The sequence below is a fragment of the Anas platyrhynchos genome, chromosome 3 (genome assembly GCF_047663525.1).
Source record: "Anas platyrhynchos isolate ZD024472 breed Pekin duck chromosome 3, IASCAAS_PekinDuck_T2T, whole genome shotgun sequence".
Lineage (NCBI taxonomy): Eukaryota > Metazoa > Chordata > Aves > Anseriformes > Anatidae > Anas > Anas platyrhynchos.
The window spans coordinates 61,500,229-61,507,993 of NC_092589.1; positions in this window are offsets into that span (position 1 = coordinate 61,500,229).

The window sequence follows — 7,765 nt, forward strand, 5'->3', positions numbered from 1 at the left end:
AGTCCTGCAAGTGCATGTCTGGCTTGGCTGTAGGTTTCTTTTTCACCATGGCCTGACGTTCAACAGAGAAGCCACATTGTGTATATGACCACCACCCCTTTTGTTTTTTCACAAAGATTATTCTTATTGCTGTACAAAATATACTTTTATTCTTGAAAATGATGAGTAGTTTTATTTATTTTCTCATTACAAATACATTTATTTTAAATGATCTTTTTACTGATGCAATATAATAAGACAGATGTGCATAAAGTACTGGATATTGAATATCATTGACTCATACTCTGTCAGCAGTTTCCTGGTATAAATGTACAGTAGTTTTTAAAAAGTATCTTGGGACTGTTGTGAGATAAATTGTGGTCAGAATCAAGTAACTTTATCTATGTCCATCAAAAAAGATGAATGGACAGTTCCTCCTCTTCCATGAATCAAATATAGTGGGGTGGAACATCATAAATCTCAGCCACCATGGAGAGCCAAGGAAGTGGAAACACTTCTTTCACACTAAGCCTCAGTTTTACTGATTTTATTTATAACCTTTGTCATAAAATAACAATAAAGAAGGAATACACTGAAGTGTGTTTAGGGAAATTAATTCTGCCAAGAGCAAGCTTCAGAATTGCAATTGTAATCTGAGAAGCTGTTTCAGACCTTTTCAAAAGGATTAGAAAAAGTCCAATTCAGAAACCAAGATGTCTTTGGAATTCGATATTGAATGACATCCAGCCCAACAAAAGTGATTCTCAGCAGAGCATTTGTACAGGCTCACCGTAGCCAGGCGAGGCTAATCTCCTCACTGCCTCTAATCATTTTGGAGAGATGGTCTTCCCCAGCAGTAAATTTCAGGTGCTGAGGGTCCTGTTCTGAATCATGCTCTGGAGACAGCAGGAGCCTGGAGAAAGAGAGTGGTCCTGGCTCAGCAGGGCTGCAGCCCTTGACTTGGGGAAGCACTGTCATAAACCCTGTAACTGTATACATGTATTTAAATTTTGGCTATGCAGATAGACTCCCCTCAGCCTTTAAGTGATGCTTCCTCCACTGTGGGGAATGCTGGGCTTTCAGCAGCTGCATCAGTAAAAGCAAATTAAACGTGCCTGGGACTGCTGTTTGGCACTGAGACCAGTCTGTTTGAGATGGCTTCATTCTAAATTAAGCTCTCTTGTGCCTCCAAAGTAGGGTGGCTGCAGAAACCCCTGGGAATGGCCCCTTGTTTGTACAAATTCTTAAATTGTGCCCAGGACTTGCTCCCAGGGAGTGCAAATGCAGGAAAAGTGGTTGTTAGCCAAAATCAAGCCTTGGATGAAATTAATAATTGCACTGACAGACAATCCAGGTCCAGTGGCTAGGAATTACCACTGTCTAATTTGCTAGCATAGGCTTAAAAAAGTGTCTAAAAAAATCAGGCAACCTACTAAGGATCACAGTATTGCTGAAGTGTTAAACTGGTAGCTTGGGGAAAACTTTCCATTAGTCCTGTGGAAATGCTTTATCCAGAACAGATAGCTGTGAAAAGCTAGAGTTTTGAGGGCAGTGGTGTACTTCCAATAAATAAATAGTACTACATCTGTACCTGTGTAACTGGGAGAAGAGAAGGGGATGAGGAAATGTGAGGTCTTTTAATATTATTTGAGATGCTTCTGGTCTTTTCTCATAGATTTGAAAAGTACTATTGGTATAAAATGCTTAATTTTAAAACAAAATGTTTAACAGAAATAGCTTGATTAATATTCTGTTTACAGAAAAGTTTTGTGACTTGTATCTGGTAAGAGGGTATAGAGTAAAAAAGAAACTCATACCAACATCTCCAGCTTTGTAGTGAGATTTCAACACCTAGGTCTTCACAGCATTTGTACTACCTAAATTGTTTTTACTATACTTCTGTTAAACTCTCTGTCATCTTGGAATCAAAGTATGATCTACATCCTTCTTTATTATTGCAGAAATGTGGGGAGTATTTGGAGGGGAACACCATAAAGAAGTAAAAGTCCTTCTCTTTTTTGAGGTTGGATCCTTGAATTTTTTTTCCTCTCCCAAACAAGGAAAAGACCAGCATCATATAGCACACTGATACAAAAACAGTTTCAAATATTCCTAAATAATTACTAGTGAGGCTTCCTACAGTGAAACAAAAATATCTCTATTATTTCATTGCTGGGGATTACACTTGAAATAATAACCTCAAAATGAGAAACAGAAGCAGCCTGCATCTGTGTTTCTCCACACAGGAGAATGTTCCTGAAGTATGCTCAGGAACTTAAAAGCATGAGTAGAGAAAGGGGCAGTGTCCCAATTTATTGCACAGTTTTGTTTTGCAAGCTCGCCAAGAAAGCATGTTATGGCACATTTTTTAAAGACTTTGTGTTTCCATTATCACAAAGTTGCCACTTACATCAGCATTATGGTATAAAATAAAGAGAGGAAGGTGCATATGACCAACGTACCTGTACTGTTTAACAATGCAGTAGGAACTGATCCTATTGGGCACAATTAGCCTTAGAGCTTATGGTGGAAATACTGGAGAGTATCATTCCTCAACCCTTCTTAACAATATAACCAGAGGACTGACCATCATAAAAACAGTATGTCATTATCCTATGCCCAGATTGTCATACCCAATTTTTCTCCTGTCTGAGCAGGTGTGTAAAAAGCCTGCCATTTACCATTGCTAACATTTGCCATACAATGTTTTAATATATCCAGATGAAAACCATCATCTAAACTCACATTTCGTAGAGATGAGACAATGCTTGTGTTTGAAGGGACTCTGCTGCAGTACTGATTGATAATATCTTCCAAAAACTAGTAGCTGTAGATTGGCCATCCCTAATGCAGAGGTTGAACTCTGAGAGCTTCAGAGTTTTTCTGACTCCAGGTGACTTCAGTAGAAGCTGAAAGGTGAGGCAACTCCCAGGAAAAGGACCACATGGACCCAGGCCGGGAAGCACTCTGTTATCCCACACTTTATATAGCTTTGGGCTCTAAATAATTTCCTCTGAATTGTATTTATTTTTATGTTCATGATAAGCTGTGCTTAGACTACATCCTGCCATGGCCTGTGCAAACATACTGCCATTTATTTGTCAGTCTAGCTGACATGCCTAGCTATAACTAGAAAAGAATACCTATCTTGTAACAGGTAAAATCTGCAGTAGCCAAGTCTAATCAAAACGATGTATGGTGTCAGGTTTAATGTTGTTGAAGAAGTCTATATTGCATAAGTGTTTGTAGGAAGGTTATTTGCAGTCTTAGTAGCATTGCTAGCAGTTGCAATCAAAGCAGTCAGGAAATGAGATTCAGTTCTGCCCCTAGAGATTGGAGAGCTCTCAAGGTTTGCAGCATCTGGTTCACATTTTGGTAAAGCAGCTATTTTTGGATCCATTTCTTCTCACTTGAAAATATATGCACCAAGTCATTTTCGCTCATTAATGGGAGAACCCTCTCCTTAGCTACAACTGCTATTTGATAATTTCCTGCTGGCTCTGGGGTCTGCCAGTGCAATGGGAAAAACGATGGTCAAGATGGTTATGTTGATCTTCAGAGATGGCAGAAAGTGCCCTCCTTAGCATGGAGTGCTATGCGGGTGCCAAGACACTGTCTTCTCTCCTACCCAGTGGGCCTGTGTGCCTTGTATTCATTTATAGGGAAGCTCAGAATGATTCTCAGAAGACAGATGCTGCTGAAATTACTCATGTATGGAATTACAATCATTTGGACTTTGAATCCTGCCTAATATTGCCCTGCGCCTAGCAGATTGTGTAAGTACATAAGTGGCTTTTTGTCCAAGCAATAACTATAGTCATTAGCAAGGGATGGGCAATTATGGCAACTAACATAATAATCTCAAATGCAGAGGTTATTTCTTATGACAGTAAGGAAGCGGTAGATTATCCAGCATTCATCTAGCAGAAAACAGACCTCTGAGAAATAAGTTTGCAGTGAAATGCAAAGAGAAGCCTTTATACAAAAACAGCTGCTATGTTTCATGCAAGTCAAGAGAACAGTGGCCCTCCTACCCATGTTTCTTGTGGCCACTGTTGGTTTCGTGTATCCCTAAGGCTGGCTGCATAAAGTACAATTGATTATTTTTCACCTGTCTACCTTCCTTCAGTAAAAAAAACTCTCCCTTTTGAACTGAAGAGAAAAGGCAGAGTGGAATCTGTTATAATTTTCCCTCACAAATTAGCACTCCCTCATGAAATCTGCTTTTAACAGCCCAGATAGCAAGCTAGAAATGGACGTTTCTGTAAAGTGCTTATATAAAGTGCTTATACCAGTGTGCTGTTCACTGCTAAGAAGGCAGACTCCCTAGGAGGATCATAACACAGGAGGATCAGAGCAAAGAGCGGTGATGAAAATGTTTCCTAATAGAATGTGGTGTCTTAGGTTACTGTAACATTTTGTGGATATTTTTTTATGAGAGGAAGAAATATACTTCCATACTTTTTGCAAAGATATTTGACCAACCTTTCTGCCTGTACAGGGAAGTCTTTCCATGCATCTGTCTCCTTTATTAAGGGATGACATCTGCTGCACAGTCATCTAGACCTGCTAAGCAGTCTCACCACTGTTATCAGGGAATGACATTGCTGGCAGTAACTGCCGAGAATTAGGATAGGAAATGAAGCTGGCTCAGGATGAAGAGGTTGCGATATGTGAGTGGATGTCACAGGACTGAAGCAAGGGAACATCTGGGCCTGGATTAAAGGAACATTATAATTACTCAGCATAATTTAAGCAAACCATTAAAAGCCAGACGGCACTGAAATAAAAGGACAAATACTCTGCAGAAAAATTAAGCTTCCATTCCACTAGTCTGTTTGGTGTTCAATAACGCTGCTTCATACATCAGTGGATTTTATCAGCCAGTGTTATGATACTTGTCAGTCATGACAGTCTCCTTAGGTGAGTGTCGGGATATGGGCAGATATGTCAGCACAGAGCTCTCTAATTTGGTTTTGAGAGGCACAGTTAGTGACTGCAGTGGAGGCATACCTTTGTTTTGATTACCAGAGGCATATGAAATGCTCTGCAAAACCTGCAATTGACTTTTGCATAGAAAATGATTCCCTTACACATCAGTGAATAGCTTGCCTCCAGATAAGTTTTCCTACACCAAATTGTGAACTCACACTTCATCTCGTGGGCCCAAATGGATGTATTCAACCTGCAGTGTATGAACCAGTAGAATTCAGCAGACAAATTTTAAGGTAAGTGAACGTTTTGTTAGCTGAAGTTATTTTCCTCTTATTAACATGGAGGACTACATCTTAACAGGATGAATAATGCAATGACTTGGCTTGTTACCAGCCAGAACAGTAATATTTCATAATCTTTATACTCTTTTGGGAGCTGAATGACAGCACCAGATGTACAATATCGATGAGTCAGATCTTAGGAAAGTAATTAATAATGTTAGCAGAACAATTTAAAACATAGTGTTAAGAGATGCTCGAAAGACAACAAAATGATTCCTCACAGTAAAGGCTCAAAGAACTGCAGTAGGTGTTGACAGATGAGCTCTTCTCCAGGGGCTTCTTGAACATCTCTGTTACAAATAGTGGGACTAGTAGCAATGCTTTTAGGAAATAAAAGACTACATTAGACAGATACCATTGTCCAAAACTTTGGCACAATTTCAAGTACAGAAGCATTGCAAATAATAGCCAGAGGTCAGACTCGTTCCTTTTTTTCATGAAGTTCATTGCTCAGGAAACTGAAAGATATGGAACTCATCCCTTCTGTTGATAGACATGACTACATAAAACTTATGGTAAGTGTGAACTTGTTTCTTCTTACATGCAATAAAACACCGGTTATCAATCAGTTAAGACAGCTATGTATTTATACCTTAAATTTACTCTTCAGCTGCTACACTTAAATATAATATGTATATCACCTTTTATTATCAGAGGAGAATTCCTGGGCTGTATATTCAGACTTGAAGAAAGCAGACATCCCAGAAATGTTGGGTATGTACAGTGGCATCATTCTCACTGAACAGGACCAAATTTCTGAAAAAGATGGGGTCCAGCTTTGGGTGGAGTATCTATAAACTCCTACATCTGTTGGGAGTTGAGTCTTCAAAGTCAGTAATATCCTCTAGCAAGGCTAGAGGATACACATGTTTAGCTGAGATAGTTAATACTGTTAACTTCACAATGTAGGTATAAGTTATGTTAGAAACCTTCCCATTACAAACACCTGAATCCAGATAACCCTGAAGTCTTGGAAAACTCACATCCCTGGCAACTTTTCAGCTTTGCTTCTCTAGGAAATAGAGAATCTGACCTCAATATTTAACTGTTGGTTATTTTAAAGGACTTTGAGTTGAATGAAACATTTGTGGACTAGGCTAGGAGAAGGGCTGTATCATTAGGTTATCATGAGTAAGGCTGAGCCTGAGCACAGATAAAGGATTGACGTAAGTCCTCAGAAGAATGAAAGCATGCAGAGCTTTTTGAATTAAAAAAAAAAAAAAAAAAAAAAGTCAATGAAAATAAAGTTATCCGAGCTGTAAGAAGGGCTAGACACAGAGAATTAGGCAGGCTGGGGAGGCTACAGATATGTGATCCAGTCATGTATGACAGACTCTGCAGCTGCTATTACTGGAAACGAGCTACCACTGTGCCAAACTCCATGAGCAAGGCAAGGAAGGGAGGTTCCTGAAAAAAAGATACACAGTGCAAACACACAGCTTTTTTGCTGTCTGTACTTTTTGATGTGCCTGTTTACTCTTTTTAGATTAACCTCTCCCTTGCACCTTGGAGTTTAGCCAGTGTCTGAAGGCTGAAGCCATGGCACCTGCAGCCTGTCACCACATGGTTAAACAGGTTTTGAGAGGTGGAGGCATGTGAAGTATGCAACACAAAGAGATTAAACCTTGGTAAATTGCCCTAAAATGCAGTAACAGAAAGGTCTGGGAGGACCTTTATTGTATGAAGGTCCTCATTGACTTTCATTGTATGAAAATCTAGAGTATATATAAAAAAACCAAAACTTTGATATCCTTAAAACATATTTTTACTTTGCTTCTCTACTGCCTACATATCAGGTGTCCTCTTCCATGAAGCATATTTTTGTGTGTATTTAGTGCTATTAAATACATTTAACTGATTTTCTTACAGCCCGTAATTGTCTCTTGACAGAAAAAAAAAAAATATCCAGTGGCTGCACAGATTCCTAAGAGTTTAAGGTAAAAACAAAGTAAGTTTTCTGATGTGTTCATGTTATTTAATCTAGTGAGTGTCTTCTGTGAAATATGTAACCAGTTCTGGGATCAGGGGCTATAAGATAAGTCTCCCTCATGCTCTCTGCCTTGTGGCTTTGGCTCCTTACCCACTCATCTTCTCACCAAAGGGCTTTATGTTCCTGGCTGCAGAGTGGTTCAGTTTCTAGACAATATGAAATCATTTCTATTTCACCCTGCATCACCTGCAGCCCAAGCTGGGAACTGGAGCTCCACACCCTGCACGCCTGTGAGTGAAGGTGCAGGTGTGGGGCTGCTCCACATGGGAAGGGGAGCCCCAGGTGAGGGTGAGAGCCAGCCTTGGGTAGTGGGGCTGCTCGTCCTGCTCTTTTGTTCAAGGCCAGCAAAAGAAGTGCATGTGCCACAGCGAAGTTATTCTGCAAAAATTAGGATGTCATGCCCTAACCTCCTCCTCTGTTTATGGCCTCTTTTTTTCAGCTGATCTTTTAGGGTCTTAAACAGACTGTTGCCATTTCTCTGCTTCAAGTGTGAGTCATGACGAAATTCACGGGAGCACAA